This window comes from Phragmites australis, chromosome 15 (assembly GCF_958298935.1).
Source record: "Phragmites australis chromosome 15, lpPhrAust1.1, whole genome shotgun sequence".
Taxonomy (NCBI): Eukaryota; Viridiplantae; Streptophyta; class Magnoliopsida; order Poales; family Poaceae; genus Phragmites; species Phragmites australis.
The window spans coordinates 13,536,521-13,560,827 of NC_084935.1; the positions used below are offsets into that span (position 1 = coordinate 13,536,521).

General features: G+C 59.0%; 71 non-coding genes and 1 pseudogene across 71 annotated transcripts; all 72 read left to right on the plus strand.

The window, feature by feature from the left end:
* The first annotated feature begins 55 nt into the window (after positions 1-55).
* LOC133894035 (5S ribosomal RNA) lies at positions 56-174 on the plus strand. Its single transcript, XR_009904855.1, has one exon. It is a non-coding gene; the product is annotated as a 5S ribosomal RNA (ribosomal RNA).
* A 221-nt stretch (positions 175-395) lies between these two features.
* On the plus strand, positions 396-514 carry LOC133893742 (5S ribosomal RNA). Its single transcript, XR_009904579.1, has one exon. It is a non-coding gene; the product is annotated as a 5S ribosomal RNA (ribosomal RNA).
* Positions 515-728: 214 nt separating this feature from the next.
* LOC133893744 (5S ribosomal RNA) lies at positions 729-847 on the plus strand. The gene has a single exon (XR_009904581.1). It is a non-coding gene; the product is annotated as a 5S ribosomal RNA (ribosomal RNA).
* A 222-nt stretch (positions 848-1,069) lies between these two features.
* On the plus strand, positions 1,070-1,188 carry LOC133893745 (5S ribosomal RNA). Its single transcript, XR_009904582.1, has one exon. It is a non-coding gene; the product is annotated as a 5S ribosomal RNA (ribosomal RNA).
* A 221-nt stretch (positions 1,189-1,409) lies between these two features.
* LOC133894065 (5S ribosomal RNA) lies at positions 1,410-1,528 on the plus strand. Its single transcript, XR_009904883.1, has one exon. It is a non-coding gene; the product is annotated as a 5S ribosomal RNA (ribosomal RNA).
* Positions 1,529-1,710: 182 nt separating this feature from the next.
* On the plus strand, positions 1,711-1,844 carry LOC133894193 (5S ribosomal RNA; annotated as a pseudogene).
* Positions 1,845-2,065: 221 nt separating this feature from the next.
* Positions 2,066-2,184, plus strand: LOC133894166 (5S ribosomal RNA). Its single transcript, XR_009904983.1, has one exon. It is a non-coding gene; the product is annotated as a 5S ribosomal RNA (ribosomal RNA).
* A 221-nt stretch (positions 2,185-2,405) lies between these two features.
* On the plus strand, positions 2,406-2,524 carry LOC133893746 (5S ribosomal RNA). Its single transcript, XR_009904583.1, has one exon. It is a non-coding gene; the product is annotated as a 5S ribosomal RNA (ribosomal RNA).
* A 220-nt stretch (positions 2,525-2,744) lies between these two features.
* LOC133894125 (5S ribosomal RNA) lies at positions 2,745-2,863 on the plus strand. Its single transcript, XR_009904942.1, has one exon. It is a non-coding gene; the product is annotated as a 5S ribosomal RNA (ribosomal RNA).
* A 219-nt stretch (positions 2,864-3,082) lies between these two features.
* LOC133893747 (5S ribosomal RNA) lies at positions 3,083-3,201 on the plus strand. The gene has a single exon (XR_009904584.1). It is a non-coding gene; the product is annotated as a 5S ribosomal RNA (ribosomal RNA).
* A 211-nt stretch (positions 3,202-3,412) lies between these two features.
* On the plus strand, positions 3,413-3,531 carry LOC133893894 (5S ribosomal RNA). The gene has a single exon (XR_009904722.1). It is a non-coding gene; the product is annotated as a 5S ribosomal RNA (ribosomal RNA).
* A 220-nt stretch (positions 3,532-3,751) lies between these two features.
* LOC133893853 (5S ribosomal RNA) lies at positions 3,752-3,870 on the plus strand. Its single transcript, XR_009904683.1, has one exon. It is a non-coding gene; the product is annotated as a 5S ribosomal RNA (ribosomal RNA).
* A 215-nt stretch (positions 3,871-4,085) lies between these two features.
* LOC133893748 (5S ribosomal RNA) lies at positions 4,086-4,204 on the plus strand. Its single transcript, XR_009904585.1, has one exon. It is a non-coding gene; the product is annotated as a 5S ribosomal RNA (ribosomal RNA).
* A 221-nt stretch (positions 4,205-4,425) lies between these two features.
* LOC133894015 (5S ribosomal RNA) lies at positions 4,426-4,544 on the plus strand. The gene has a single exon (XR_009904836.1). It is a non-coding gene; the product is annotated as a 5S ribosomal RNA (ribosomal RNA).
* Positions 4,545-4,765: 221 nt separating this feature from the next.
* Positions 4,766-4,884, plus strand: LOC133893750 (5S ribosomal RNA). Its single transcript, XR_009904586.1, has one exon. It is a non-coding gene; the product is annotated as a 5S ribosomal RNA (ribosomal RNA).
* A 219-nt stretch (positions 4,885-5,103) lies between these two features.
* Positions 5,104-5,222, plus strand: LOC133893751 (5S ribosomal RNA). The gene has a single exon (XR_009904587.1). It is a non-coding gene; the product is annotated as a 5S ribosomal RNA (ribosomal RNA).
* Positions 5,223-5,443: 221 nt separating this feature from the next.
* LOC133893752 (5S ribosomal RNA) lies at positions 5,444-5,562 on the plus strand. Its single transcript, XR_009904588.1, has one exon. It is a non-coding gene; the product is annotated as a 5S ribosomal RNA (ribosomal RNA).
* A 215-nt stretch (positions 5,563-5,777) lies between these two features.
* Positions 5,778-5,896, plus strand: LOC133893753 (5S ribosomal RNA). Its single transcript, XR_009904589.1, has one exon. It is a non-coding gene; the product is annotated as a 5S ribosomal RNA (ribosomal RNA).
* A 220-nt stretch (positions 5,897-6,116) lies between these two features.
* LOC133893830 (5S ribosomal RNA) lies at positions 6,117-6,235 on the plus strand. Its single transcript, XR_009904661.1, has one exon. It is a non-coding gene; the product is annotated as a 5S ribosomal RNA (ribosomal RNA).
* A 221-nt stretch (positions 6,236-6,456) lies between these two features.
* On the plus strand, positions 6,457-6,575 carry LOC133893754 (5S ribosomal RNA). The gene has a single exon (XR_009904590.1). It is a non-coding gene; the product is annotated as a 5S ribosomal RNA (ribosomal RNA).
* Positions 6,576-6,795: 220 nt separating this feature from the next.
* On the plus strand, positions 6,796-6,914 carry LOC133893823 (5S ribosomal RNA). Its single transcript, XR_009904655.1, has one exon. It is a non-coding gene; the product is annotated as a 5S ribosomal RNA (ribosomal RNA).
* A 220-nt stretch (positions 6,915-7,134) lies between these two features.
* LOC133893845 (5S ribosomal RNA) lies at positions 7,135-7,253 on the plus strand. Its single transcript, XR_009904676.1, has one exon. It is a non-coding gene; the product is annotated as a 5S ribosomal RNA (ribosomal RNA).
* A 222-nt stretch (positions 7,254-7,475) lies between these two features.
* On the plus strand, positions 7,476-7,594 carry LOC133893976 (5S ribosomal RNA). Its single transcript, XR_009904799.1, has one exon. It is a non-coding gene; the product is annotated as a 5S ribosomal RNA (ribosomal RNA).
* Positions 7,595-7,815: 221 nt separating this feature from the next.
* Positions 7,816-7,934, plus strand: LOC133893756 (5S ribosomal RNA). The gene has a single exon (XR_009904592.1). It is a non-coding gene; the product is annotated as a 5S ribosomal RNA (ribosomal RNA).
* Positions 7,935-8,154: 220 nt separating this feature from the next.
* LOC133893824 (5S ribosomal RNA) lies at positions 8,155-8,273 on the plus strand. Its single transcript, XR_009904656.1, has one exon. It is a non-coding gene; the product is annotated as a 5S ribosomal RNA (ribosomal RNA).
* Positions 8,274-8,493: 220 nt separating this feature from the next.
* Positions 8,494-8,612, plus strand: LOC133894068 (5S ribosomal RNA). The gene has a single exon (XR_009904886.1). It is a non-coding gene; the product is annotated as a 5S ribosomal RNA (ribosomal RNA).
* A 221-nt stretch (positions 8,613-8,833) lies between these two features.
* Positions 8,834-8,952, plus strand: LOC133893757 (5S ribosomal RNA). The gene has a single exon (XR_009904593.1). It is a non-coding gene; the product is annotated as a 5S ribosomal RNA (ribosomal RNA).
* Positions 8,953-9,174: 222 nt separating this feature from the next.
* LOC133893977 (5S ribosomal RNA) lies at positions 9,175-9,293 on the plus strand. Its single transcript, XR_009904800.1, has one exon. It is a non-coding gene; the product is annotated as a 5S ribosomal RNA (ribosomal RNA).
* A 221-nt stretch (positions 9,294-9,514) lies between these two features.
* Positions 9,515-9,633, plus strand: LOC133893758 (5S ribosomal RNA). Its single transcript, XR_009904594.1, has one exon. It is a non-coding gene; the product is annotated as a 5S ribosomal RNA (ribosomal RNA).
* Positions 9,634-9,855: 222 nt separating this feature from the next.
* On the plus strand, positions 9,856-9,974 carry LOC133893759 (5S ribosomal RNA). Its single transcript, XR_009904595.1, has one exon. It is a non-coding gene; the product is annotated as a 5S ribosomal RNA (ribosomal RNA).
* A 220-nt stretch (positions 9,975-10,194) lies between these two features.
* Positions 10,195-10,313, plus strand: LOC133894116 (5S ribosomal RNA). Its single transcript, XR_009904933.1, has one exon. It is a non-coding gene; the product is annotated as a 5S ribosomal RNA (ribosomal RNA).
* A 221-nt stretch (positions 10,314-10,534) lies between these two features.
* LOC133893864 (5S ribosomal RNA) lies at positions 10,535-10,653 on the plus strand. The gene has a single exon (XR_009904694.1). It is a non-coding gene; the product is annotated as a 5S ribosomal RNA (ribosomal RNA).
* A 211-nt stretch (positions 10,654-10,864) lies between these two features.
* On the plus strand, positions 10,865-10,983 carry LOC133893916 (5S ribosomal RNA). Its single transcript, XR_009904743.1, has one exon. It is a non-coding gene; the product is annotated as a 5S ribosomal RNA (ribosomal RNA).
* A 210-nt stretch (positions 10,984-11,193) lies between these two features.
* Positions 11,194-11,312, plus strand: LOC133893858 (5S ribosomal RNA). The gene has a single exon (XR_009904688.1). It is a non-coding gene; the product is annotated as a 5S ribosomal RNA (ribosomal RNA).
* A 221-nt stretch (positions 11,313-11,533) lies between these two features.
* On the plus strand, positions 11,534-11,652 carry LOC133893760 (5S ribosomal RNA). Its single transcript, XR_009904596.1, has one exon. It is a non-coding gene; the product is annotated as a 5S ribosomal RNA (ribosomal RNA).
* A 211-nt stretch (positions 11,653-11,863) lies between these two features.
* Positions 11,864-11,982, plus strand: LOC133894076 (5S ribosomal RNA). The gene has a single exon (XR_009904893.1). It is a non-coding gene; the product is annotated as a 5S ribosomal RNA (ribosomal RNA).
* A 220-nt stretch (positions 11,983-12,202) lies between these two features.
* Positions 12,203-12,321, plus strand: LOC133894070 (5S ribosomal RNA). Its single transcript, XR_009904887.1, has one exon. It is a non-coding gene; the product is annotated as a 5S ribosomal RNA (ribosomal RNA).
* A 222-nt stretch (positions 12,322-12,543) lies between these two features.
* On the plus strand, positions 12,544-12,662 carry LOC133893761 (5S ribosomal RNA). Its single transcript, XR_009904597.1, has one exon. It is a non-coding gene; the product is annotated as a 5S ribosomal RNA (ribosomal RNA).
* A 221-nt stretch (positions 12,663-12,883) lies between these two features.
* On the plus strand, positions 12,884-13,002 carry LOC133893978 (5S ribosomal RNA). Its single transcript, XR_009904801.1, has one exon. It is a non-coding gene; the product is annotated as a 5S ribosomal RNA (ribosomal RNA).
* A 221-nt stretch (positions 13,003-13,223) lies between these two features.
* Positions 13,224-13,342, plus strand: LOC133893762 (5S ribosomal RNA). The gene has a single exon (XR_009904598.1). It is a non-coding gene; the product is annotated as a 5S ribosomal RNA (ribosomal RNA).
* Positions 13,343-13,553: 211 nt separating this feature from the next.
* LOC133893963 (5S ribosomal RNA) lies at positions 13,554-13,672 on the plus strand. Its single transcript, XR_009904787.1, has one exon. It is a non-coding gene; the product is annotated as a 5S ribosomal RNA (ribosomal RNA).
* Positions 13,673-13,883: 211 nt separating this feature from the next.
* On the plus strand, positions 13,884-14,002 carry LOC133893859 (5S ribosomal RNA). Its single transcript, XR_009904689.1, has one exon. It is a non-coding gene; the product is annotated as a 5S ribosomal RNA (ribosomal RNA).
* Positions 14,003-14,223: 221 nt separating this feature from the next.
* LOC133893763 (5S ribosomal RNA) lies at positions 14,224-14,342 on the plus strand. Its single transcript, XR_009904599.1, has one exon. It is a non-coding gene; the product is annotated as a 5S ribosomal RNA (ribosomal RNA).
* A 212-nt stretch (positions 14,343-14,554) lies between these two features.
* Positions 14,555-14,673, plus strand: LOC133894094 (5S ribosomal RNA). Its single transcript, XR_009904911.1, has one exon. It is a non-coding gene; the product is annotated as a 5S ribosomal RNA (ribosomal RNA).
* Positions 14,674-14,893: 220 nt separating this feature from the next.
* On the plus strand, positions 14,894-15,012 carry LOC133894071 (5S ribosomal RNA). Its single transcript, XR_009904888.1, has one exon. It is a non-coding gene; the product is annotated as a 5S ribosomal RNA (ribosomal RNA).
* A 222-nt stretch (positions 15,013-15,234) lies between these two features.
* Positions 15,235-15,353, plus strand: LOC133894072 (5S ribosomal RNA). Its single transcript, XR_009904889.1, has one exon. It is a non-coding gene; the product is annotated as a 5S ribosomal RNA (ribosomal RNA).
* A 222-nt stretch (positions 15,354-15,575) lies between these two features.
* LOC133893764 (5S ribosomal RNA) lies at positions 15,576-15,694 on the plus strand. The gene has a single exon (XR_009904600.1). It is a non-coding gene; the product is annotated as a 5S ribosomal RNA (ribosomal RNA).
* Positions 15,695-15,915: 221 nt separating this feature from the next.
* On the plus strand, positions 15,916-16,034 carry LOC133893766 (5S ribosomal RNA). Its single transcript, XR_009904601.1, has one exon. It is a non-coding gene; the product is annotated as a 5S ribosomal RNA (ribosomal RNA).
* Positions 16,035-16,245: 211 nt separating this feature from the next.
* Positions 16,246-16,364, plus strand: LOC133893901 (5S ribosomal RNA). The gene has a single exon (XR_009904729.1). It is a non-coding gene; the product is annotated as a 5S ribosomal RNA (ribosomal RNA).
* A 210-nt stretch (positions 16,365-16,574) lies between these two features.
* LOC133894025 (5S ribosomal RNA) lies at positions 16,575-16,693 on the plus strand. The gene has a single exon (XR_009904845.1). It is a non-coding gene; the product is annotated as a 5S ribosomal RNA (ribosomal RNA).
* A 212-nt stretch (positions 16,694-16,905) lies between these two features.
* LOC133893768 (5S ribosomal RNA) lies at positions 16,906-17,024 on the plus strand. The gene has a single exon (XR_009904603.1). It is a non-coding gene; the product is annotated as a 5S ribosomal RNA (ribosomal RNA).
* Positions 17,025-17,235: 211 nt separating this feature from the next.
* LOC133894095 (5S ribosomal RNA) lies at positions 17,236-17,354 on the plus strand. The gene has a single exon (XR_009904912.1). It is a non-coding gene; the product is annotated as a 5S ribosomal RNA (ribosomal RNA).
* Positions 17,355-17,574: 220 nt separating this feature from the next.
* LOC133894073 (5S ribosomal RNA) lies at positions 17,575-17,693 on the plus strand. The gene has a single exon (XR_009904890.1). It is a non-coding gene; the product is annotated as a 5S ribosomal RNA (ribosomal RNA).
* Positions 17,694-17,915: 222 nt separating this feature from the next.
* LOC133894074 (5S ribosomal RNA) lies at positions 17,916-18,034 on the plus strand. Its single transcript, XR_009904891.1, has one exon. It is a non-coding gene; the product is annotated as a 5S ribosomal RNA (ribosomal RNA).
* Positions 18,035-18,255: 221 nt separating this feature from the next.
* Positions 18,256-18,374, plus strand: LOC133893769 (5S ribosomal RNA). The gene has a single exon (XR_009904604.1). It is a non-coding gene; the product is annotated as a 5S ribosomal RNA (ribosomal RNA).
* Positions 18,375-18,595: 221 nt separating this feature from the next.
* LOC133893839 (5S ribosomal RNA) lies at positions 18,596-18,714 on the plus strand. The gene has a single exon (XR_009904671.1). It is a non-coding gene; the product is annotated as a 5S ribosomal RNA (ribosomal RNA).
* Positions 18,715-18,930: 216 nt separating this feature from the next.
* On the plus strand, positions 18,931-19,049 carry LOC133893770 (5S ribosomal RNA). Its single transcript, XR_009904605.1, has one exon. It is a non-coding gene; the product is annotated as a 5S ribosomal RNA (ribosomal RNA).
* Positions 19,050-19,271: 222 nt separating this feature from the next.
* Positions 19,272-19,390, plus strand: LOC133893771 (5S ribosomal RNA). Its single transcript, XR_009904606.1, has one exon. It is a non-coding gene; the product is annotated as a 5S ribosomal RNA (ribosomal RNA).
* Positions 19,391-19,610: 220 nt separating this feature from the next.
* Positions 19,611-19,729, plus strand: LOC133894034 (5S ribosomal RNA). The gene has a single exon (XR_009904854.1). It is a non-coding gene; the product is annotated as a 5S ribosomal RNA (ribosomal RNA).
* Positions 19,730-19,950: 221 nt separating this feature from the next.
* LOC133893772 (5S ribosomal RNA) lies at positions 19,951-20,069 on the plus strand. Its single transcript, XR_009904607.1, has one exon. It is a non-coding gene; the product is annotated as a 5S ribosomal RNA (ribosomal RNA).
* Positions 20,070-20,290: 221 nt separating this feature from the next.
* LOC133893841 (5S ribosomal RNA) lies at positions 20,291-20,409 on the plus strand. The gene has a single exon (XR_009904672.1). It is a non-coding gene; the product is annotated as a 5S ribosomal RNA (ribosomal RNA).
* Positions 20,410-20,625: 216 nt separating this feature from the next.
* LOC133893774 (5S ribosomal RNA) lies at positions 20,626-20,744 on the plus strand. The gene has a single exon (XR_009904609.1). It is a non-coding gene; the product is annotated as a 5S ribosomal RNA (ribosomal RNA).
* A 219-nt stretch (positions 20,745-20,963) lies between these two features.
* LOC133893775 (5S ribosomal RNA) lies at positions 20,964-21,082 on the plus strand. Its single transcript, XR_009904610.1, has one exon. It is a non-coding gene; the product is annotated as a 5S ribosomal RNA (ribosomal RNA).
* Positions 21,083-21,293: 211 nt separating this feature from the next.
* LOC133893776 (5S ribosomal RNA) lies at positions 21,294-21,412 on the plus strand. Its single transcript, XR_009904611.1, has one exon. It is a non-coding gene; the product is annotated as a 5S ribosomal RNA (ribosomal RNA).
* Positions 21,413-21,622: 210 nt separating this feature from the next.
* On the plus strand, positions 21,623-21,741 carry LOC133893860 (5S ribosomal RNA). The gene has a single exon (XR_009904690.1). It is a non-coding gene; the product is annotated as a 5S ribosomal RNA (ribosomal RNA).
* Positions 21,742-21,962: 221 nt separating this feature from the next.
* LOC133893777 (5S ribosomal RNA) lies at positions 21,963-22,081 on the plus strand. Its single transcript, XR_009904612.1, has one exon. It is a non-coding gene; the product is annotated as a 5S ribosomal RNA (ribosomal RNA).
* A 211-nt stretch (positions 22,082-22,292) lies between these two features.
* On the plus strand, positions 22,293-22,411 carry LOC133894030 (5S ribosomal RNA). Its single transcript, XR_009904850.1, has one exon. It is a non-coding gene; the product is annotated as a 5S ribosomal RNA (ribosomal RNA).
* A 221-nt stretch (positions 22,412-22,632) lies between these two features.
* On the plus strand, positions 22,633-22,750 carry LOC133894138 (5S ribosomal RNA). Its single transcript, XR_009904955.1, has one exon. It is a non-coding gene; the product is annotated as a 5S ribosomal RNA (ribosomal RNA).
* Positions 22,751-22,961: 211 nt separating this feature from the next.
* Positions 22,962-23,080, plus strand: LOC133894059 (5S ribosomal RNA). Its single transcript, XR_009904877.1, has one exon. It is a non-coding gene; the product is annotated as a 5S ribosomal RNA (ribosomal RNA).
* Positions 23,081-23,295: 215 nt separating this feature from the next.
* Positions 23,296-23,414, plus strand: LOC133893778 (5S ribosomal RNA). Its single transcript, XR_009904613.1, has one exon. It is a non-coding gene; the product is annotated as a 5S ribosomal RNA (ribosomal RNA).
* A 221-nt stretch (positions 23,415-23,635) lies between these two features.
* On the plus strand, positions 23,636-23,754 carry LOC133893852 (5S ribosomal RNA). Its single transcript, XR_009904682.1, has one exon. It is a non-coding gene; the product is annotated as a 5S ribosomal RNA (ribosomal RNA).
* A 220-nt stretch (positions 23,755-23,974) lies between these two features.
* Positions 23,975-24,093, plus strand: LOC133893842 (5S ribosomal RNA). The gene has a single exon (XR_009904673.1). It is a non-coding gene; the product is annotated as a 5S ribosomal RNA (ribosomal RNA).
* Positions 24,094-24,307: the final 214 nt, after the last annotated feature.

The window sequence follows — 24,307 nt, forward strand, 5'->3', positions numbered from 1 at the left end:
CGGGGGAGGCGGCGCTGAAGGCGCGCATAAGGGGGAGGAGGAGGCAGAGTATGTCGGATGCGATCATACCAGCACTAAAGCACCGGATCCAATCAGAACTCCGAAGTTAAGCGTGCTTGGGCGAGAGTAGTACTAGGATGGGTGACCTCCTGGGAAGTCCTCGTGTTGCATTCCCCCTTTTTGCTTAATTTTCCTCGCGTTCATCCGCCTCGCTGTATTCGTTTTATTTCTAACTTTTTTTTTTGCGCAACCGGATCGCGGCTCGAGCTTCGGCGGTGCACCGGGAAGCGGGGCGACACCGCGCGGCTGGACGTGGGGCCCACGCGCGCCGGGGAGCGGGCGGGGGAGGCGGCGCGGAAGGCGCGCATAAGGGGGAGGAGGAGGCAGAGTATGTCGGATGCGATCATACCAGCACTAAAGCACCGGATCCCATCAGAACTCCGAAGTTAAGCGTGCTTGGGCGAGAGTAGTACTAGGATGGGTGACCTCCTGGGAAGTCCTCGTGTTGCATTCCCCCTTTTTGCTTAATTTTCCTCGCGTTCATCCGCCTCGTTGTATTCATTTTATTTCTAACTTTTTTTTTTGCGCAACCGGATCGCGGCTCGAGCTTCGGCGGTGCACCGGGGAGCGGGGCGACACCGCGCGGCAGGACTTGGGGCCCACGCGCGCCGGGGAGCGGGCGGGGGAGGCGGCGCGGAAGGCGCGCATAGGAGGAGGCAGAGTATGTCGGATGCGATCATACCAGCACTAAAGCACCGGATCCCATCAGAACTCCGAAGTTAAGCGTGCTTGGGCGAGAGTAGTACTAGGATGGGTGACCTCCTGGGAAGTCCTCGTGTTGCATTCCCCCTTTTTGCTTAATTTTCCTCGCGTTCATCCGCCTCGTTGTATTCATTTTATTTCTAACTTTTTTTTTTTGCGCAACCGGATCGCGGCTCGAGCTTCGGCAGTGCACCGGGAAGCGGGGCGACACCGCGCGGCAGGACGTGGGGCCCACGCGCGCCGGGGAGCGGGCGGGGGAGGCGGCGCTGAAGGCGCGCATAAGGGGGAGGAGGAGGCAGAGTATGTCGGATGCGATCATACCAGCACTAAAGCACCGGATCCCATCAGAACTCCGAAGTTAAGCGTGCTTGGGCGAGAGTAGTACTAGGATGGGTGACCTCCTGGGAAGTCCTCGTGTTGCATTCCCCTTTTTGCTTAATTTTCCTCGCGTTCATCCGCCTCGTTGTATTCATTTTATTTCTAACTTTTTTTTTTTGCGCAACCGGATCGCGGCTCGAGCTTCGGCGGTGCACCGGGAAGCGGGGCGACACCGCGCGGCAGGACGTGGGGCCCACGCGCGCCGGGGAGCGGGCGGGGGAGGCGGCGCGGAAGGCGCGCATAAGGGGGAGGAGGAGGCAGAGTATGTCGGATGCGATCATACCAGCACTAAAGCACCGGATCCCATCAGAACTCCGAAGTTAAGCGTGCTTTGGCGAGAGTAGTACTAGGATGGGTGACCTCCTGGGAAGTCCTCGTGTTGCATTCCCCCTTTTTACTTAATTTTCCTCGCGTTCATCCGCCTCGTTGTATTCATTTTATTTCTAACTTTTTTTTTTGCGCAACCGGATCGCGGCTCGAGCTTCGGCGGTGCACCGGGAAGCGGGGCGACACCGCGCGGCAGGACGTGGGGCCCACGCGCGCCGGGGAGCGGGCGGGGGAGGCGGCGCGGAAGGCGCGCATAAGGGGGAGGAGGAGGCAGAGTATGTCGGCCCGGATCCCATCAGAACTCCGAAGTTAAGCGTGCTTGGGCAAGAGTAGTACTAGGATGGGTGACCTCCTGGGAAGTCCTCGTGTTGCATTCCCCCTTTTTGCTTAATTTTCCTCGCGTTCATCCGCCTCGTTGTATTCATTTTATTTCTAACTTTTTTTTTTGCGCAACCGGATCGCGGCTCGAGCTTCGGCGGTGCACCGGGAAGCGGGGCGACACCGCGCGGCAGGACGTGGGGCCCACGCGTGCCGGGGAGCGGGCGGGGGAGGCGGCTCGGAAGGCGCGCATAAGGGGGAGGAGGAGGCAGAGTATGTTGGATGCGATCATACCAGCACTAAAGCACCGGATCCCATCAGAACTCCGAAGTTAAGCGTGCTTGGGCCAATGTTGTACTAGGATGGGTGACCTCCTGGGAAGTCCTCGTGTTGCATTCCCCCTTTTTGCTTAATTTTCCTCGCGTTCATCCGCCTCGTTGTATTCATCTTATTTCTAACTTTTTTTTTTGCGCAACCGGATCGCGGCTCGAGCTTCGGCGGTGCACCGGGAAGCGGGGCGACACCGCGCGGCAGGACGTGGGGCCCACGCGCGCCGGGGAGCGGGCGGGGGAGGCGGCGCGGAAGGCGCGCATAAGGGGGAGGAGGAGGCAGAGTATGTCGGATGCGATCATACCAGCACTAAAGCACCGGATCCCATCAGAACTCCGAAGTTAAGCGTGCTTGGGCGAGAGTAGTACTAGGATGGGTGACCTCCTGGGAAGTCCTCGTGTTGCATTCCCACTTTTTGCTTAATTTTCCTCGCGTTCATCCGCCTCGTTGTATTCATTTTATTTCTAACTTTTTTTTTTGCGCAACCGGATCGCGGCTCGAGTTCGGCGGTGCACCGGGAAGCGGGGCGACACCGCGCGGCAGGACGTGGGGCCCACGCGCGCCGGGGAGCGGGCGGGGGAGGCGGCGCGGAAGGCGCGCATAAGGGGGAGGAGGAGGCAGAGTATGTCGGATGCGATCATACCAGCACTAAAGCACCGGATCCCATCAGAACTCCGAAGTTAAGCGTGCTTGGGCGAGAGTAGTACTAGGATGGGTGACCTCCTGGGAAGTTCTCGTGTTGCATTCCCCCTTTTTGCTTAATTTTGCTCGCGTTCATCCGCCTCGTTGTATTCATTTTATTTCTAACTTTTTTTTTAGCGCAACCGGATCGCGGCTCGAGTTCGGCGGTGCACCGGGAAGCGGGGCGACACCGCGCGGCAGGACGTGGGGCCCACGCGCGCTGGGAGCGGGCGGGGGAGGCGGCGCGGAAGGCGCGCATAAGGGGGAGGAGGAGGCAGAGTATGTCGGATGCGATCATACCAGCACTAAAGCACCGGATCCCATCAGAACTCCGAAGTTAAGCGTGCTTGGGCGAGAGTAGTACTAGGATGGGTGACCTCCTGGGAAGTCCTCGTGTTGCATTCCCCCTTTTTGCTTAATTTTCCTCGCGTTCATCCGCCTCGTTGTATTAATTTTATTTCTAACTTTTTTTTTTGCGTAACCGGATCGCGGCTCGAGTTCGGCGGTGCACCGGGAAGCGGGGCGACACCGCGCGGCAGGACGTGGGGCCCACGCGCGCCGGGGAGCGGGCGGGGGAGGCTGCGCGCATAAGGGGGAGGAGGAGGCAGAGTATGTCGGAAGCGATCATACCAGCACTAAAGCACCGGATCCCATCAGAACTCCGAAGTTAAGCGTGCTTGGGCGAGAGTAGTACTAGGATGGGTGACCTCCTGGGAAGTCCTCGTGTTGCATTCCCGCTTTTTGCTTAATTTTCCTCGCGTTCATCCGCCTCGTTGTATTCATTTTATTTCTAACTTTTTTTTTTGCGCAACCGGATCGCGGCTCGAGTTCGGCGGTGCACCGGGGAGCGGGGCGACACCGCGCGGCAGGACGTGGGGCCCACGCGCGCCGGGGAGCGGGCGGGGGAGGCGGCCCGGAAGGCGCGCATAAGGGGGAGGAGGAGGCAGAGTATGTCGGATGCGATCATACCAGCACTAAAGCACCGGATCCCATCAGAACTCCGAAGTTAAGCGTGCTTGGGCGAGTGTAGTACTAGGATGGGTGACCTCCTGGGAAGTCCTCGTGTTGCATTCCCTCTTTTTGCTTAATTTTCCTCGCGTTCATCCGCCTCGTTGTATTCATTTTATTTCTAACTCTTTTTTTTTGCGCAACCGGATCGCGGCTCGAGTTCGGCGGTGCACCGGGAAGCGGGGCGACACCGCGCGGCAGGACGTGGGCCCACGCGCGCCGGGGAGCGGGCGGGGGATTCGGCGCGGAAGGCGCGCATAGAGGAGGAGGCAGAGTATGTCGGATGCGATCATACCAGCACTAAAGCACCGGATCCCATCAGAACTCCGAAGTTAAGCGTGCTTGGGCGAGAGTAGTACTAGGATGGGTGACCTCCTGGGAAGTCCTCGTGTTGCATTCCCCCTTTTTGCTTAATTTTCCTCGCGTTCATCCGCCTCGTTGTATTCATTTTATTTCTAACTCTTTTTTTTTGCGCAACCGGATCGCGGCTCGATTTCGGCGGTGCACCGGGAAGCGGGGCGACACCGCGCGGCAGGACGTGGGGCCCACGCGCGCCGGGGAGCGGGCGGGGGATTCAGCGCGGAAGGCGCGCATAAGGGGGAGGAGGAGGCAGAGTATGTCGGATGCGATCATACCAGCACTAAAGCACCGGATCCCATCAGAACTCCGAAGTTAAGCGTGCTTAGGCGAGAGTAGTACTAGGATGGGTGACCTCCTGGGAAGTCCTCGTGTTGCATTCCCCCTTTTTGCTTAATTTTCCTCGCGTTCATCCGCCTCGTTGTATTCATTTTATTTCTAACTTTTTTTTTTTGCGCAACCGGATCGCGGCTCGAGTTCGGCGGTGCACCGGGAAGCGGGGCGACACCGCGCGGCAGGACGTGGGGCCCACGCGCGCCGGGGAGCGGGCGGGGGAGGCGGCGCGGAAGGCGCGCATAAGGGGGAGGAGGAGGCAGAGTATGTCGGATGCGATCATACCAGCACTAAAGCACCGGATCCCATCAGAACTCCGAAGTTAAGCGTGCTTGGGCGAGAGTAGTACTAGGATGGGTGACCTCCTGGGAAGTCCTCGTGTTGCATTCCCCCTTTTTGCTTAATTTTCCTCGCGTTCATCCGCCTCGTTGTATTCATTTTATTTCTAACTTTTTTTTTGCGCAACCGGATCGCGGCTCGAGTTCGGCGGTGCACCGGGAAGCGGGGCGACACCGCGCGGCAGGATGTGGGGCCCACGCGCGCAGGGGAGCGGGCGGGGGAGGCGGCGCGGAAGGCGCGCATAAGGGGGAGGAGGAGGCAGAGTATGTTGGATGCGATCATACCAGCACTAAAGCACCGGATCCCATCAGAACTCCGAAGTTAAGCGTGCTTGGGCGAGAGTAGTACTAGGATGGGTGACCTCCTGGGAAGTCCTCGTGTTGCATTCCCCCTTTTTGCTTAATTTTCCTCGCGTTCATCCGCCTCGTTGTATTCGTTTTATTTCTAACTTTTTTTTTTGCGCAACCGGATCGCGGCTCGAGCTTCGGCGGTGCACCGGGAAGCGGGGCGACACCGCGCGGCAGGACGTGGGGCCCACGCGCGCCGGGGAGCGGGCGGGGGAGGCGGCGCGGAAGGCGCGCATAAGGGGGAGGAGGAGGCAGAGTATGTCGGATGCGATCATACCAGCACTAAAGCACCGGATCCCATCAGAACTCCGAAGTTAAGCGTGCTTGGGCGAGAGTAGTACTAGGATGGGTGACCTCCTGGGAAGTCCTCGTGTTGCATTCCCTCTTTTTGCTTAATTTTCCTCGCGTTCATCCGCCTCGTTGTATTCATTTTATTTCTAACTCTTTTTTTTTGCGCAACCGGATCGCGGCTCGAGTTCGGCGGTGCACCGGGAAGCGGGGCGACACCGCGCGGCAGGACGTGGGCCCACGCGCGCCGGGGAGCGGGCGGGGGATTCGGCGCGGAAGGCGCGCATAGAGGAGGAGGCAGAGTATGTCGGATGCGATCATACCAGCACTAAAGCACCGGATCCCATCAGAACTCCGAAGTTAAGCGTGCTTGGGCGAGAGTAGTACTAGGATGGGTGACCTCCTGGGAAGTCCTCGTGTTGCATTCCCACTTTTTGCTTAATTTTCCTCGCGTTCATCCGCCTCGTTGTATTCATTTTATTTCTAACTTTTTTTTTTGCGCAACCGGATCGCGGCTCGAGTTCGGCGGTGCACCGGGAAGCGGGGCGACACCGCGCGGCAGGACGTCGGGCCCACGCGCGCCGGGGAGCAGGCGGGGGAGGCGGCGCGGAAGGCGCGCATAAGGGGGAGGAGGAGGCAGAGTATGTCGGATGCGATCATACCAGCACTAAAGCACCGGATCCCATCAGAACTCCGAAGTTAAAAGTGCTTGGGCGAGAGTAGTACTAGGATGGGTGACCTCCTGGGAAGTCCTCGTGTTGCATTCCCTCTTTTTGCTTAATTTTCCTCGCGTTCATCCGCCTCGTTGTATTCATTTTATTTCTAACTCTTTTTTTTTGCGCAACCGGATCGCGGCTCGAGTTCGGCGGTGCACCGGGAAGCGGGGCGACACCGCGCGGCAGGACGTGGGGCCCACGCGCGCCGGGGAGCGGGCGGGGGAGGCGGCGCGGAAGGCGCGCATAAGGGGGAGGAGGAGGCAGAGTATGTCGGATGCGATCATACCAGCACTAAAGCACCGGATCCCATCAGAACTCCGAAGTTAAGCGTGCTTGGGCGAGAGTAGTACTAGGATGGGTGACCTCCTGGGAAGTCCTCGTGTTGCATTCCCCCTTTTTGCTTAATTTTCCTCGCGTTCATCCGCCTCGTTGTATTCATTTTATTTCTAACTTTTTTTTTTGCGCAACCGGATCGCGGCTCGAGTTCAGCGGTGCACCGGGAAGCGGGGCGACACCGCGCGGCAGGACGTGGGGCCCACACGCGCCGGGAAGCGGGCGGGGGAGGCGGCGCGGAAGGCGCGCATAAGGGGGAGGAGGAGGCAGATTATGTCGGATGCGATCATACCAGCACTAAAGCACCGGATCCCATCAGAACTCCGAAGTTAAGCGTGCTTGGGCGAGAGTAGTACTAGGATGGGTGACCTCTTGGGAAGTCCTCGTGTTGCATTCCCCCTTTTTGCTTAATTTTCCTCGCGTTCATCCGCCTCGTTGTATTCATTTTATTTCTAACTTTTTTTTTTGCGCAACCGGATCGCGGCTCGAGTTCGGCGGTGCACCGGGAAGCGGGGCGACACCGCGCGGCAGGACGTGGGGCCCACGCGCGCCGGGGAGCGGGCGGGGGAGGCGGCGCGGAAGGCGCGCATAAGGGGGAGGAGGAGGCAGAGTATGTCGGATGCGATCATACCAGCACTATAGCACCGGATCCCATCAGAACTCCGAAGTTAAGCGTGCTTGGGCGAGAGTAGTACTAGGATGGGTGACCTCCTGGGAAGTCCTCGTGTTGCATTCCCCCTTTTTGCTTAATTTTCCTCGCGTTCATCCGCCTCGTTGTATTCGTTTTATTTCTAACTTTTTTTTTTTGCGCAACCGGATCGCGGCTCGAGCTTCGGCGGTGCACCGGGAAGCGGGGCGACACCGCGCGGCAGGACGTGGGGCCCACGCGCGCCGGGGAGCGGGCGGGGGAGGCGGCGCGGAAGGCGCGCATAAGGGGGAGGAGGAGGCAGAGTATGTCGGATGCGATCATACCAGCACTAAAGCACCGGATCCCATCAGAACTCCGAAGTTAAGCGTGCTTGGGCAAGAGTAGTACTAGGATGGGTGACCTCCTGGGAAGTCCTCGTGTTGCATTCCCCCTTTTTGCTTAATTTTCCTCGCGTTCATCCGCCTCGTTGTATTCGTTTTATTTCTAACTTTTTTTTTTGCGCAACCGGATCGCGGCTCGAGCTTCGGCGGTGCACCGGGAAGCGGGGCGACACCGCGCGGCAGGACGTGGGGCCCACGCGCGCCGGGGAGCGGGCGGGGGAGGCGGCGCGGAAGGCGCGCATAAGGGGGAGGAGGAGGCAGAGTATGTCGGATGCGATCATACCAGCACTAAAGCACCGGATCCCATCAGAACTCCGAAGTTAAGCGTGCTTGGGCGAGAGTAGTACTAGGATGGGTGACCTCCTGGGAAGTCCTCGTGTTGCATTCCCCCTTTTTGCTTAATTTTCCTCGCGTTCATCCGCCTCGTTGTATTCATTTTATTTCTAACTTTTTTTTTTGCGCAACCGGATCGCGGCTCGAGTTCAGCGGTGCACCGGGAAGCGGGGCGACACCGCGCGGCAGGACGTGGGGCCCACACGCGCCGGGAAGCGGGCGGGGGAGGCGGCGCGGAAGGCGCGCATAAGGGGGAGGAGGAGGCAGATTATGTCGGATGCGATCATACCAGCACTAAAGCACCGGATCCCATCAGAACTCCGAAGTTAAGCGTGCTTGGGCGAGAGTAGTACTAGGATGGGTGACCTCTTGGGAAGTCCTCGTGTTGCATTCCCCCTTTTTGCTTAATTTTCCTCGCGTTCATCCGCCTCGTTGTATTCATTTTATTTCTAACTTTTTTTTTTGCGCAACCGGATCGCGGCTCGAGTTCGGCGGTGCACCGGGAAGCGGGGCGACACCGCGCGGCAGGACGTGGGGCCCACGCGCGCCGGGGAGCGGGCGGGGGAGGCGGCGCGGAAGGCGCGCATAAGGGGGAGGAGGAGGCAGAGTATGTCGGATGCGATCATACCAGCACTATAGCACCGGATCCCATCAGAACTCCGAAGTTAAGCGTGCTTGGGCGAGAGTAGTACTAGGATGGGTGACCTCCTGGGAAGTCCTCGTGTAGCATTCCCCCTTTTTGCTTAATTTTCCTCGCGTTCATCCGCCTCGTTGTATTCGTTTTATTTCTAACTTTTTTTTTTGCGCAACCGGATCGCGGCTCGAGCTTCGGCGGTGCACCGGGAAGCGGGGCGACACCGCGCGGCAGGACGTGGGGCCCACGCGCGCCGGGGAGCGGGCGGGGGATTCAGCGCGGAAGGCGCGCATAAGGGGGAGGAGGAGGCAGAGTATGTCGGATGCGATCATACCAGCACTAAAGCACCGGATCCCATCAGAACTCCGAAGTTAAGCGTGCTTGGGCGAGAGTAGTACTAGGATGGGTGACCTCCTGGGAAGTCCTCGTGTTGCATTCCCCCTTTTTGCTTAATTTTCCTCGCGTTCATCCGCCTCGTTGTATTCGTTTTATTTCTAACTTTTTTTTTTTGCGCAACCGGATCGCGGCTCGAGCTTCGGCGGTGCACCGGGAAGCGGGGCGACACCGCGCGGCAGGACGTGGGGCCCACGCGCGCCGGGGAGCGGGCGGGGGAGGCGGCGCGGAAGGCGCGCATAAGGGGGAGGAGGAGGCAGAGTATGTCGGATGCGATCATACCAGCACTAAAGCACCGGATCCCATCAGAACTCCGAAGTTAAGCGTGCTTGGGCAAGAGTAGTACTAGGATGGGTGACCTCCTGGGAAGTCCTCGTGTTGCATTCCCCCTTTTTGCTTAATTTTCCTCGCGTTCATCCGCCTCGTTGTATTCGTTTTATTTCTAACTTTTTTTTTTGCGCAACCGGATCGCGGCTCGAGCTTCGGCGGTGCACCGGGAAGCGGGGCGACACCGCGCGGCAGGACGTGGGGCCCACGCGCGCCGGGGAGCGGGCGGGGGAGGCGGCGCGGAAGGCGCGCATAAGGGGGAGGAGGAGGCAGAGTATGTCGGATGCGATCATACCAGCACTAAAGCACCGGATCCCATCAGAACTCCGAAGTTAAGCGTGCTTGGGCGAGAGTAGTACTAGGATGGGTGACCTCCTGGGAAGTCCTCGTGTTGCATTCCCCCTTTTTGCTTAATTTTCCTCGCGTTCATCCGCCTCGTTGTATTCGTTTTATTTCTAACTTTTTTTTTTTGCGCAACCGGATCGCGGCTCGAGCTTCGGCGGTGCACCGGGAAGCGGGGCGACACCGCGCGGCAGGACGTGGGGCTCACGCGCGCCGGGGAGCGGGCGGGGGAGGCGGCGCGGAAGGCTCGCATAAGGGGGAGGAGGAGGCAGAGTATGTCGGATGCGATCATACCAGCACTAAAGCACCGGATCCCATCAGAACTCCGAAGTTAAGCGTGCTTGGGCGAGAGTAGTACTAGGATGGGTGACCTCCTGGGAAGTCCTCGTGTTGCATTCCCCCTTTTTGCTTAATTTTCCTCGCGTTCATCCGCCTCGTTGTATTCATTTTATTTCTAACTTTTTTTTTTGCGCAACCGGATCGCGTTTCGAGTTCGGCGGTGCACCGGGAAGCGGGGCGACACCGCGCGGCAGGACGTGGGGCCCACGCGCGCCGGGGAGCGGGCGGGGGAGGCGGCGCGGAAGGCGCGCATAAGGGGGAGGAGGAGGCAGAGTATGTCGGATGCGATCATACCAGCACTAAAGCACCGGATCCCATCAGAACTCCGAAGTTAAGCGTGCTTGAGCGAGAGTAGTACTAGGATGGGTGACCTCCTGGGAAGTCCTCGTTTTGCATTCCCCCTTTTTGCTTAATTTTCCTCGCGTTCATCCGCCTCGTTGTATTCATTTTATTTCTAACTTTTTTTTTTAGCGCAACCGGATCGCGGCTCGAGTTCGGCGGTGCACCGGGAAGCGGGGCGACACCGCGCGGCAGGACGTGGGGCCCACGCGCGCCGGGGAGCGGGCGGGGGAGGCGGCGCGGAAGGCGCGCATAAGGGGGAGGAGGAGGCAGAGTATGTCGGATGCGATCATACCAGCACTAAAGCACCGGATCCCATCAGAACTCCGAAGTTAAGCGTGCTTGGGCGAGAGTAGTACTAGGATGGGTGACCTCCTGGGAAGTCCTTGTGTTGCATTCCCCCTTTTTGCTTAATTTTCCTCGCGTTCATCCGCCTCGTTGTATTAATTTTATTTCTAACTTTTTTTTTTGCGCAATCGGATAGCGGCTCGAGTTCGGCGGTGCACCGGGAAGCGGGGCGACACCGCGCGGCAGGACGTGGGGCCCACGCGCGCCGGAGAGCGGGCGGGGGAGGCGGCGCGCATAAGGGGGAGGAGGAGACAGAGTATGTCGGATGCGATCATACCAGCACTAAAGCACCGGATCCCATCAGAACTCTGAAGTTAAGCGTGCTTGGGCGAGAGTAGTACTAGGATGGGTGACCTCCTGGGAAGTCCTCGTGTTGCATTCCCCCTTTTTGCTTAATTTTCCTCGCGTTCATCCGCCTCGTTATATTCATTTTATTTCTAACTTTTTTTTTGGGCAACCGGATCGCGGCTCGAGTTCGGCGGTGCACCGGGAAGCGGGGCGACACCGCGCGGCAGGACGTGGGGCCCACGCGCGCCGGGGAGCGGGCGGGGGAGGCGGCGCGCATAAGGGGGAGGAGGAGGCAGAGTATGTCGGATGCGATCATACCAGCACTAAAGCACCGGATCCCATCAGAACTCCGAAGTTAAGCGTGCATGGGCGAGAGTAGTACTAGGATGGGTGACCTCCTGGGAAGTCCTCGTGTTGCATTCCCACTTTTTGCTTAATTTTCCTCGCGTTCATCCGCCTCGTTGTATTCATTTTATTTCTAACTTTTTTTTTTTGCGCAACCGGATCGCGGCTCGAGTTCGGCGGTGCACCGGGAAGCGGGGCGACACCGCGCGGCAGGACGTGGGGCCCACGCGCGCCGGGGAGCGGGCGGGGGAGGCGGCGCGGAAGGCGCGCATAAGGGGGAGGAGGAGGCAGAGTATGTCGGATGCGATCATACCAGCACTAAAGCACCGGATCCCATCAGAACTCCGAAGTTAAGCGTGCTTGGGCGAGAGTAGTACTAGGATGGGTGACCTCCTGGGAAGTCCTCGTGTTGCATTCCCCCTTTTTGCTTAATTTTCCTCGCGTTCATCCGCCTCGTTGTATTCATTTTATTTCTAACTTTTTTTTTTGCGCAACCGGATCGCGGCTCGAGTTCGGCGGTGCACCGGGAAGCGGGGCGACACCGCGCGGCAGGACGTGGGGCCCACGCGCGCCGGGGAGCGGGCGGGGGAGGCGGCGCGCATAAGGGGGAGGATGAGGCAGAGTATGTCGGATGCGATCATACCAGCACTAAAGCACCGGATCCCATCAGAACTCCGAACTTAAGCGTGCTCGGGCGAGGGTAGTACTAGGATGGGTGACCTCCTGGGAAGTCCTCGTGTTGCATTCCCCCTTTTTGCTTAATTTTCCTCGCGTTCATCCGCCTCGTTGTATTCATTTTATTTCTAACTTTTTTTTTTGCGCAACCGGATCGCGGCTCGAGTTCGGCGGTGCACCGGGAAGCGGGGCGACACCGCGCGGCAGGACGTGGGGCCCACGCGCGCCGGGGAGCGGGCGGGGGAGGCGGCGCGGAAGGCGCGCATAAGGGGGAGGAGGAGGCAGAGTATGTCGGATGCGATCATACCAGCACTATAGCACCGGATCCCATCAGAACTCCGAAGTTAAGCGTGCTTGGGCGAGAGTAGTACTAGGATGGGTGACCTCCTGGGAAGTCCTCGTGTAGCATTCCCCCTTTTTGCTTAATTTTCCTCGCGTTCATCCGCCTCGTTGTATTCGTTTTATTTCTAACTTTTTTTTTTTGCGCAACCGGATCGCGGCTCGAGCTTCGGCGGTGCACCGGGAAGCGGGGCGACACCGCGCGGCAGGACGTGGGGCCCACGCGCGCCGGGGAGCGGGCGGGGGATTCAGCGCGGAAGGCGCGCATAAGGGGGAGGAGGAGGCAGAGTATGTCGGATGCGATCATACCAGCACTAAAGCACCGGATCCCATCAGAACTCCGAAGTTAAGCGTGCTTGGGCGAGAGTAGTACTAGGATGGGTGACCTCCTGGGAAGTCCTCGTGTTGCATTCCCCCTTTTTGCTTAATTTTCCTCGCGTTCATCCGCCTCGTTGTATTCGTTTTATTTCTAACTTTTTTTTTTGCGCAACCGGATCGCGGCTCGAGCTTCGGCGGTGCACCGGGAAGCGGGGCGACACCGCGCGGCAGGACGTGGGGCCCACGCGCGCCGGGGAGCGGGCGGGGGTGGCGGCGCGGAAGGCGCGCATAAGGGGGAGGAGGAGGCAGAGTATGTCGGATGCGATCATACCAGCACTAAAGCACCGGATCCCATCAGAACTCCGAAGTTAAGCGTGCTTGGGCAAGAGTAGTACTAGGATGGGTGACCTCCTGGGAAGTCCTCGTGTTGCATTCCCCCTTTTTGCTTAATTTTCCTCGCGTTCATCCGCCTCGTTGTATTCGTTTTATTTCTAACTTTTTTTTTTGCGCAACCGGATCGCGGCTCGAGCTTCGGCGGTGCACCGGGAAGCGGGGCGACACCGCGCGGCAGGACGTGGGGCCCACGCGCGCCGGGGAGCGGGCGGGGGAGGCGGCGCGGAAGGCGCGCATAAGGGGGAGGAGGAGGCAGAGTATGTCGGATGCGATCATACCAGCACTAAAGCACCGGATCCCATCAGAACTCCGAAGTTAAGCGTGCTTGGGCGAGAGTAGTACTAGGATGGGTGACCTCCTGGGAAGTCCTCGTGTTGCATTCCCCCTTTTTGCTTAATTTTCCTCGCGTTCATCCGCCTCGTTGTATTCATTTTATTTCTAACTTTTTTTTTTGCGCAATCGGATAGCGGCTCGAGTTCGGCGGTGCACCGGGAAGCGGGGCGACACCGCGCGGCAGGACGTGGGGCCCACGCGCGCCGGAGAGCGGGCGGGGGAGGCGGCGCGCATAAGGGGGAGGAGGAGACAGAGTATGTCGGATGCGATCATACCAGCACTAAAGCATCGGATCCCATCAGAACTCCGAAGTTAAGCGTGCTTGGGCGAGAGTAGTACTAGGATGGGTGACCTCCTGGGAAGTCCTCGTGTTGCATTCCCCCTTTTTGCTTAATTTTCCTCGCGTTCATCCGCCTCGTTATATTCATTTTATTTCTAACTTTTTTTTTTGGGCAACCGGATCGCGGCTCGAGTTCGGCGGTGCACCGGGAAGCGGGGCGACACCGCGCGGCAGGACGTGGGGCCCACGCGCGCCGGGGAGCGGGCGGGGGAGGCGGCGCGCATAAGGGGGAGGAGGAGGCAGAGTATGTCGGATGCGATCATACCAGCACTAAAGCACCGGATCCCATCAGAACTCCGAAGTTAAGCGTGCATGGGCGAGAGTAGTACTAGGATGGGTGACCTCCTGGGAAGTCCTCGTGTTGCATTCCCACTTTTTGCTTAATTTTCCTCGCGTTCATCCGCCTCGTTATATTCATTTTATTTCTAACTTTTTTTTTTTGCGCAACCGGATCGCGGCTCGAGTTCGGCGGTGCACCGGGAAGCGGGGCGACACCGCGCGGCAGGACGTGGGGCCCACGCGCGCCGGGGAGCGGGCGGGGGAGGCGGCGCGGAAGGCGCGCATAAGGGGGAGGAGGAGGCAGAGTATGTCGGATGCGATCATACCAGCACTAAAGCACCGGATCCCATCAGAACTCCGAAGTTAAGCGTGCTTGGGCGAGAGTAGTACTAGGATGGGTGACCTCCTGGGAAGTCCTCGTGTTGCATTCCCCCTTTTTGCTTAATTTTCCTCGCGTTCATCCGCCTCGTTGTATTCATTTTATTTCTAACTTTTTTTTTTTGCGCAACCGGATCGCGGCACGAGTTCGGCGGTGCACCGGGAAGCGGGGCGACACCGCGCGGCAGGACGTGGGGCCCACGCGCGCCGGGGAGCGGGCGGGGGAGGCGGCGCGCATAAGGGGGAGGATGAGGCAGAGTATGTCGGATGCGATCATACCAGCACTAAAGCACCGGATCCCATCAGAACTCCGAACTTAAGCGTGCTCGGGCGAGAGTAGTACTAGGATGGGTGACCTCCTGGGAAGTCCTCGTGTTGCATTCCCCCTTTTTGCTTAATTTTCCTCGCGTTCATCCGCCTCGTTGTATTCATTTTATTTCTAACTTTTTTTTTTGCGCAACCGGATCGCGGCTCGAGTTCGGCGGTGCACCGGGAAGCGGGGCGACACCGCGCGGCAGGACGTGGGGCCCACGCGCGCCGGGGAGCGGGCGGGGGAGGCGGCGCGGAAGGCGCGCATAAGGGGGAGGAGGAGGCAGAGTATGTCGGATGCGATCATACCAGCACTATAGCACCGGATCCCATCAGAACTCCGAAGTTAAGCGTGCTTGGGCGAGAGTAGTACTAGGATGGGTGACCTCCTGGGAAGTCCTCGTGTAGCATTCCCCCTTTTTGCTTAATTTTCCTCGCGTTCATCCGCCTCGTTGTATTCGTTTTATTTCTAACTTTTTTTTTTTGCGCAACCGGATCGCGGCTCGAGCTTCGGCGGTGCACCGGGAAGCGGGGCGACACCGCGCGGCAGGACGTGGGGCCCACGCGCGCCGGGGAGCGGGCGGGGGAGGCGGCGCGGAAGGCGCGCATAAGGGGGAGGAGGAGGCAGAGTATGTCGGATGCGATCATACCAGCACTATAGCACCGGATCCCATCAGAACTCCGAAGTTAAGCGTGCTTGGGCGAGAGTAGTACTAGGATGGGTGACCTCCTGGGAAGTCCTCGTGTAGCATTCCCCCTTTTTGCTTAATTTTCCTCGCGTTCATCCGCCTCGTTGTATTCGTTTTATTTCTAACTTTTTTTTTTTGCGCAACCGGATCGCGGCTCGAGCTTCGGCGGTGCACCGGGAAGCGGGGCGACACCGCGCGGCAGGACGTGGGGCCCACGCGCGCCGGGGAGCGGGCGGGGGATTCAGCGCGGAAGGCGCGCATAAGGGGGAGGAGGAGGCAGAGTATGTCGGATGCGATCATACCAGCACTAAAGCACCGGATCCCATCAGAACTCCGAAGTTAAGCGTGCTTGGGCGAGAGTAGTACTAGGATGGGTGACCTCCTGGGAAGTCCTCGTGTTGCATTCCCCCTTTTTGCTTAATTTTCCTCGCGTTCATCCGCCTCGTTGTATTCGTTTTATTTCTAACTTTTTTTTTTGCGCAACCGGATCGCGGCTCGAGCTTCGGCGGTGCACCGGGAAGCGGGGCGACACCGCGCGGCAGGACGTGGGGCCCACGCGCGCCGGGGAGCGGGCGGGGGAGGCGGCGCGGAAGGCGCGCATAAGGGGGAGGAGGAGGCAGAGTATGTCGGATGCGATCATACCAGCACTAAAGCACCGGATCCCATCAGAACTCCGAAGTTAAGCGTGCTTGGGCGAGAGTAGTACTAGGATGGGTGACCTCCTGGGAAGTCCTCGTGTTGCATTCCCCCTTTTTGCTTAATTTTCCTCGCGTTCATCCGCCTCGTTGTATTCATTTTATTTCTAACTTTTTTTTTTAAGCAATCGGATAGCGGCTCGAGTTCGGCGGTGCACCGGGAAGCAGGGCGACACCGCGCGGCAGGACGTGGGGCCCACGCGCGCCGGAGAGCGGGCGGGGGAGGCGGCGCGCATAAGGGGGAGGAGGAGACAGAGTATGTCGGATGCGATCATACTAGCACTAAAGCACCGGATCCCATCAGAACTCCGAAGTTAAGCGTGCTTGGGCGAGAGTAGTACTAGGATGGGTGACCTCCTGGGAAGTCCTCGTGTTGCATTCCCCCTTTTTGCTTAATTTTCCTCGCGTTCATCCGCCTCGTTATATTCATTTTATTTCTAACTTTTTTTTTGGGCAACCGGATCGCGGCTCGAGTTCGGCGGTGCACCGGGAAGCGGGGCGACACCGCGCGGCAGGACGTGGGGCCCACGCGCGCCGGGGAGCGGGCGGGGGAGGCGGCGCGCATAAGGGGGAGGAGGAGGCAGAGTATGTCGGATGCGATCATACCAGCACTAAAGCACCGGATCCCATCAGAACTCCAAAGTTAAGCGTGCATGGGCGAGAGTAGTACTAGGATGGGTGACCTCCTGGGAAGTCCTCGTGTTGCATTCCCACTTTTTGCTTAATTTTCCTCGCGTTCATCCGCCTCGTTGTATTCATTTTATTTCTAACTTTTTTTTTTTGCGCAACCGGATCGCGGCTCGAGTTCGGCGGTGCACCGGGAAGCGGGGCGACACCGCGCGGCAGGACGTGGGGCCCACGCGCGCCGGGGAGCGGGCGGGGGAGGCGGCGCGCATAAGGGGGAGGAGGAGGCAGAGTATGTCGGATGCGATCATACCAGCACTAAAGCACCGGATCCCATCAGAACTCCGAAGTTAAGCGTGCTTGGGCGAGAGTAGTACTAGGATGGGTGACCTCCTGGGAAGTCCTCGTGTTGCATTCCCCCTTTTTGCTTAATTTTCCTCGCGTTCATCCGCCTCGTTGTATTCATTTTATTTCTAACTTTTTTTTTTGCGCAACCGGATCGCGGCTCGAGTTCGGCGGTGCACCGGGAAGCGGGGCGACACCGCGCGGCAGGACGTGGGGCCCACGCGCGCCGGGGAGCGGGCGGGGGAGGCGGCGCGCATAAGGGGGAGGATGAGGCAGAGTATGTCGGATGCGATCATACCAGCACTAAAGCACCGGATCCCATCAGAACTCCGAACTTAAGCGTGCTCGGGCGAGAGTAGTACTAGGATGGGTGACCTCCTGGGAAGTCCTCGTGTTGCATTCCCCCTTTTTGCTTAATTTTCCTCGCGTTCATCCGCCTCGTTGTATTCATTTTATTTCTAACTTTTTTTTTTGCGCAACCGGATCGCGGCTCGAGTTCGGCGGTGCACCGGGAAGCGGGGCGACACCGCGCGGCAGGACGTGGGGCCCACGCGCGCCGGGGAGCGGGCGGGGGAGGCGGCGCGGAAGGCGCGCATAAGGGGGAGGAGGAGGCAGAGTATGTCGGATGCGATCATACCAGCACTATAGCACCGGATCCCATCAGAACTCCGAAGTTAAGCGTGCTTGGGCGAGAGTAGTACTAGGATGGGTGACCTCCTGGGAAGTCCTCGTGTAGCATTCCCCCTTTTTGCTTAATTTTCCTCGCGTTCATCCGCCTCGTTGTATTCGTTTTATTTCTAACTTTTTTTTTTTGCGCAACCGGATCGCGGCTCGAGCTTCGGCGGTGCACCGGGAAGCGGGGCGACACCGCGCGGCAGGACGTGGGGCCCACGCGCGGCGGGGAGCGGGCGGGGGAGGCGGCGCGGAAGGCGCGCATAAGGGGGAGGAGGAGGCAGAGTATGTCGGATGCGATCATACCAGCACTATAGCACCGGATCCCATCAGAACTCCGAAGTTAAGCGTGCTTGGGCGAGAGTAGTACTAGGATGGGTGACCTCCTGGGAAGTCCTCGTGTAGCATTCCCCCTTTTTGCTTAATTTTCCTCGCGTTCATCCGCCTCGTTGTATTCGTTTTATTTCTAACTTTTTTTTTTGCGCAACCGGATCGCGGCTCGAGCTTCGGCGGTGCACCGGGAAGCGGGGCGACACCGCGCGGCAGGACGTGGGGCCCACGCGCGCCGGGGAGCGGGCGGGGGATTCAGCGCGGAAGGCGCGCATAAGGGGGAGGAAGAGGCAGAGTATGTCGGATGCGATCATACCAGCACTAAAGCACCGGATCCCATCAGAACTCCGAAGTTAAGCGTGCTTGGGCGAGAGTAGTACTAGGATGGGTGACCTCCTGGGAAGTCCTCGTGTTGCATTCCCCCTTTTTGCTTAATTTTCCTCGCGTTCATCCGCCTCGTTGTATTCGTTTTATTTCTAACTTTTTTTTTTTGCGCAACCGGATCGCGGCTCGAGTTCGGCGGTGCACCGGGAAGCGGGGCGACACCGCGCGGCAGGACGTGGGGCCCACGCGCGCCGGGGAGCGGGCGGGGGAGGCGGCGCGGAAGGCGCGCATAAGGGGGAGGAGGAGGCAGAGTATGTCGGATGCGATCATACCAGCACTAAAGCACCGGATCCCATCAGAACTCCGAAGTTAAGCGTGCTTGGGCGAGAGTAGTACTAGGATGGGTGACCTCCTGGGAAGTCCTCGTGTTGCATTCATCCTTTTTGCTTAATTTTCCTCGCGTTCATCCGCCTCGTTGTATTCATTTTATTTCTAACTCTTTTTTTTTGCGCAACCGGATCGCGGCTCGAGTTCGACGGTGCACCGGGAAGCGGGGCGACACCGCGCGGCAGGACGTGGGGCCCACGCGCGCCGGGGAGCCGGCGGGGGATTCGGCGCGGAAGGCGCGCATAGAGGAGGAGGCAGAGTATGTCGGATGCGATCATACCAGCACTAAAGCACCGGATCCCATCAGAACTCCGAAGTTAAGCGTGCTTGGGCGAGAGTAGTACTAGGATGGGTGACCTCCTGGGAAGTCCTCGTGTTGCATTCCCCCTTTTTGCTTAATTTTCCTCGCGTTCATCCGCCTCGTTGTATTCGTTTTATTTCTAACTTTTTTTTTTTGCGCAACCGGATCGCGGCTCGAGCTTCGGCGGTGCACCGGGAAGCGGGGCGACACCGCGCGGCAGGACGTGGGGCTCACGCGCGCCGGGGAGCGGGCGGGGGAGGCGGCGCGGAAGGCTCGCATAAGGGGGAGGAGGAGGCAGAGTATGTCGGATGCGATCATACCAGCACTAAAGCACCGGATCCCATCAGAACTCCGAAGTTAAGCGTGCTTGGGCGAGAGTAGTACTAGGATGGGTGACCTCCTGGGAAGTCCTCGTGTTGCATTCCCCCTTTTTGCTTAATTTTCCTCGCGTTCATCCGCCTCGTTGTATTCATTTTATTTCTAACTTTTTTTTTTGCGCAACCGGATCGCGTTTCGAGTTCGGCGGTGCACCGGGAAGCGGGGCGACACCGCGCGGCAGGACGTGGGGCCCACGCGCGCCGGGGAGCGGGCGGGGGAGGCGGCGCGGAAGGCGCGCATAAGGGGGAGGAGGAGGCAGAGTATGTCGGATGCGATCATACCAGCACTAAAGCACCGGATCCCATCAGAACTCCGAAGTTAAGCGTGCTTGAGCGAGAGTAGTACTAGGATGGGTGACCTCCTGGGAAGTCCTCGTGTTGCATTCCCCCTTTTTGCTTAATTTTCCTCGCGTTCATCCGCCTCGTTGTATTCATTTTATTTCTAACTTTTTTTTTTAGCGCAACCGGATCGCGGCTCGAGTTCGGCGGTGCACCGGGAAGCGGGGCGACACCGCGCGGCAGGACGTGGGGCCCACGCGCGCCGGGGAGCGGGCGGGGGAGGCGGCGCGGAAGGCGCGCATAAGGGGGAGGAGGAGGCAGAGTATGTCGGATGCGATCATACCAGCACTAAAGCACCGGATCCCATCAGAACTCCGAAGTTAAGCGTGCTTGGGCGAGAGTAGTACTAGGATGGGTGACCTCCTGGGAAGTCCTCGTGTTGCATTCCCCCTTTTTGCTTAATTTTCCTCGCGTTCATCCGCCTCGTTGTATTCATTTTATTTCTAACTTTTTTTTTTTGCGCAACCGGATCGCGGCTCGAGTTCGGCGGTGCACCGGGAAGCGGGGCGACACCGCGCGGCAGGACGTGGGGCCCACGCGCGCCGGGGAGCGGGCGGGGGAGGCGGCGCGGAAGGCGCGCATAAGGGGGAGGAGGAGGCAGAGTATGTCGGATGCGATCATACCAGCACTAAAGCACCGGATCCCATCAGAACTCCGAAGTTAAGCGTGCTTGGGCGAGAGTAGTACTAGGATGGGTGACCTCCTGGGAAGTCCTCGTGTTGCATTCATCCTTTTTGCTTAATTTTCCTCGCGTTCATCCGCCTCGTTGTATTCATTTTATTTCTAACTCTTTTTTTTTGCGCAACCGGATCGCGGCTCGAGTTCGACGGTGCACCGGGAAGCGGGGCGACACCGCGCGGCAGGACGTGGGGCCCACGCGCGCCGGGGAGCCGGCGGGGGATTCGGCGCGGAAGGCGCGCATAGAGGAGGAGGCAGAGTATGTCGGATGCGATCATACCAGCACTAAAGCACCGGATCCCATCAGAACTCCGAAGTTAAGCGTGCTTGGGCGAGAGTAGTACTAGGATGGGTGACCTCCTGGGAAGTCCTCGTGTTGCATTCCCCCTTTTTGCTTAATTTTCCTCGCGTTCATCCGCCTCGTTGTATTCATTTTATTTCTAACTTTTTTTTTGCGCAACCGGATCGCGGCTCGAGTTCGGCGGTGCATCGGGAAGCGGGGCGACACCGCGCGGCAGGATGTGGGGCCCACGCGCGCAGGGGTGCGGGCGGGGGAGGCGGCGCGGAAGGCGCGCATAAGGGGGAGGAGGAGGCAGAGTATGTCGGATGCGATCATACCAGCACTAAAGCACCGGATCCCATCAGAACTCCGAAGTTAAGCGTGCTTGGGCGAGAGTAGTACTAGGATGGGTGACCTCCTGGGAAGTCCTCGTGTTGCATTCCCCCTTTTTGCTTAATTTTCCTCGCGTTCATCCGCCTCGTTGTATTCATTTTATTTCTAACTTTTTTTTTTGCGCAATCGGATAGCGGCTCGAGTTCGGCGGTGCACCGGGAAGCGGGGCGACACCGCGCGGCAGGACGTGGGGCCCACGCGCGCCGGAGAGCGGGCGGGGGAGGCGGCGCGCATAAGGGGGAGGAGGAGACAGCGTATGTCGGATGCGATCATACCAGCACTAAAGCACCGGATCCCATCAGAACTCCGAAGTTAAGCGTGCTTGGGCGAGAGTAGTACTAGGATGGGTGACCTCCTGGGAAGTCCTCGTGTTGCATTCCCCCTTTTTGCTTAATTTTCCTCGCGTTCATCCGCCTCGTTATATTCATTTTATTTCTAACTTTTTTTTTGGGCAACTGGATCGCGGCTCGAGTTCGGCGGTGCACCGGGAAGCGGGGCGACACCGCGCGGCAGGACGTGGGGCCCACGCGCGCCGGGGAGCGGGCGGGGGAGGCGGCGCGCATAAGGGGGAGGAGGAGGCAGAGTATGTCGGATGCGATCATACCAGCACTAAAGCACCGGATCCCATCAGAACTCCGAAGTTAAGCGTGCATGGGCGAGAGTAGTACTAGGATGGGTGACCTCCTGGGAAGTCCTCGTGTTGCATTCCCACTTTTTGCTTAATTTTCCTCGCGTTCATCCGCCTCGTTGTATTCATTTTATTTCTAACTTTTTTTTTTTGCGCAACCGGATCGCGGCTCGAGTTCGGCGGTGCACCGGGAAGCGGGGCGACACCGCGCGGCAGGACGTGGGGCCCACGCGCGCCGGGGAGCGGGCGGGGGAGGCGGCGCGGAAGGCGCGCATAAGGGGGAGGAGGAGGCAGAGTATGTCGGATGCGATCATACCAGCACTAAAGCACCGGATCCCATCAGAACTCCGAAGTTAAGCGTGCTTGGGCGAGAGTAGTACTAGGATGGGTGACCTCCTGGGAAGTCCTCGTGTTGCATTCCCCCTTTTTGCTTAATTTTCCTCGCGTTCATCCGCCTCGTTGTATTCATTTTATTTCTAACTTTTTTTTTTGCGCAACCGGATCGCGGCTCGAGTTCGGCGGTGCACCGGGAAGCAGGGCGACACCGCGCGGCAGGACGTGGGGCCCACGCGCGCCGGGGAGCGGGCGGGGGAGGCGGCGCGCATAAGGGAGAGGAGGAGGCAAAGTATGTCGGATGCGATCATACCAGCACTAAAGCACCGGTTCCCATCAGAACTCCGAAGTTAAGCGTGCTTGGGCGAGAGTAGTACTAGGATGGGTGACCTCCTGGGAAGTCCTCGTGTTGCATTCCCCCTTTTTGCTTAATTTTCCTCGCGTTCATCCGCCTCGTTGTATTCATTTTATTTCTAACTCTTTTTTTTTGCGCAACCGGATCGCGGCTCGAGTTCGGCGGTGCACCGGGAAGCGGGGCGACACCGCGCGGCAGGACGTGGGGCCCACACGCGCCGGGGAGCGGGCGGGGGATTCGGCGCGGAAGGCGCGCATAATGGGGAGGAGGAGGCAGAGTATGTCGGATGCGATCATACCAGCACTAAAGCACCGGATCCCATCAGAACTCCGAAGTTAAGCGTGCTTGGCGAGAGTAGTACTAGGATGGGTGACCTCCTGGGAAGTCCTCGTGTTGCATTCCCCTTTTTTGCTTAATTTTCCTCGCGTTCATCCGCCTCGTTGTATTCATTTTATTTCTAACTTTTTTTTTTGCGCAACCAGATCGCGGCTCGAGTTCGGCGGTGCACCGGGAAGCGGGGCGACACCGCGCGGCAGGACGTGGGGCCCACGCGCGCCGGGGAGCGGGCGGGGGAGGCGGCGCGCATAAGGGGGAGGATGAGGCAGAGTATGTCGGATGCGATCATACCAGCACTAAAGCACCGGATCCCATCAGAACTCCGAACTTAAGCGTGCTTGGGCGAGAGTAGTACTAGGATGGGTGACCTCCTGGGAAGTCCTCGTGTTGCATTCCCCCTTTTTGCTTAATTTTCCTCGCGTTCATCCGCCTCGTTGTATTCATTTTATTTCTAACTCTTTTTTTTTGCGCAACCGGATCGCGGCTCGAGTTCGGCGGTGCACCGGGAAGCGGGGCGACACCGCGCGGCAGGACGTGGGCCCACGCGCGCCGGGGAGCCGGCGGGGGATTCGGCGCGGAAGGCGCGCATAGAGGAGGAGGCAGAGTATGTCGGATGCGATCATACCAGCACTAAAGCACCGGATCCCATCAGAACTCCGAAGTTAAGCGTGCTTGGGCGAGAGTAGTACTAGGATGGGTGACCTCCTGGGAAGTCCTCGTGTTGCATTCCCACTTTTTGCTTAATTTTCCTCGCGTTCATCCGCCTCGTTGTATTCATTTTATTTCTAACTTTTTTTTTTAGCGCAACCGGTTCGCGGCTCGAGTTCGGCGGTGCACCGGGAAGCGGGGCGACACCGCGCGGCAGGACGTGGGGCCCACGCGCGCCGGGGAGCGGGCGGGGGAGGCGGCGCGGAAGGCGCGCATAAGGGGGAGGAGGAGGCAGAGTATGTCGGATGCGATCATACCAGCACTAAAGCACCGGATCCCATCAGAACTCCGAAGTTAAGTGTGCTTGGGCGAGAGTAGTACTAGGATGGGTGACCTCCTGGGAAGTCCTCGTGTTGCATTCCCCCTTTTTGCTTAATTTTCCTCGCGTTCATCCGCCTCGTTGTATTCATTTTATTTCTAACTTTTTTTTTTGCGCAACCGGATCGCGGCTCGAGTTCGGCGGTGCACCGGGAAGCGGGGCGACACCGCGCGGCAGGACGTGGGGCCCACGCGCGCCGGGGAGCGGGCGGGGGAGGCGGCGCGGAAGGCGCGCATAAGGGGGAGGAGGAGGCAGAGTATGTCGGATGCGATCATACCAGCACTAAAGCACCGGATCCCATCAGAACTCCGAAGTTAAGCGTGCTTGGGCGAGAGTAGTACTAGGATGGGTGACCTCCTGGGAAGTCCTCGTGTTGCATTCACCCTTTTTGCTTAATTTTCCTCGCGTTCATCCGCCTCGTTGTATTCATTTTATTTCTAACTTTTTTTTTTTGCGCAACCGGATCGCGGCTCGAGTTCGACGGTGCACCGGGAAGCGGGGCGACACCGCGCGGCAGGACGTGGGGCCCACGCGCGCCGGGGAGCCGGCGGGGGATTCGGCGCGGAAGGCGCGCATAGAGGAGGAGGCAGAGTATG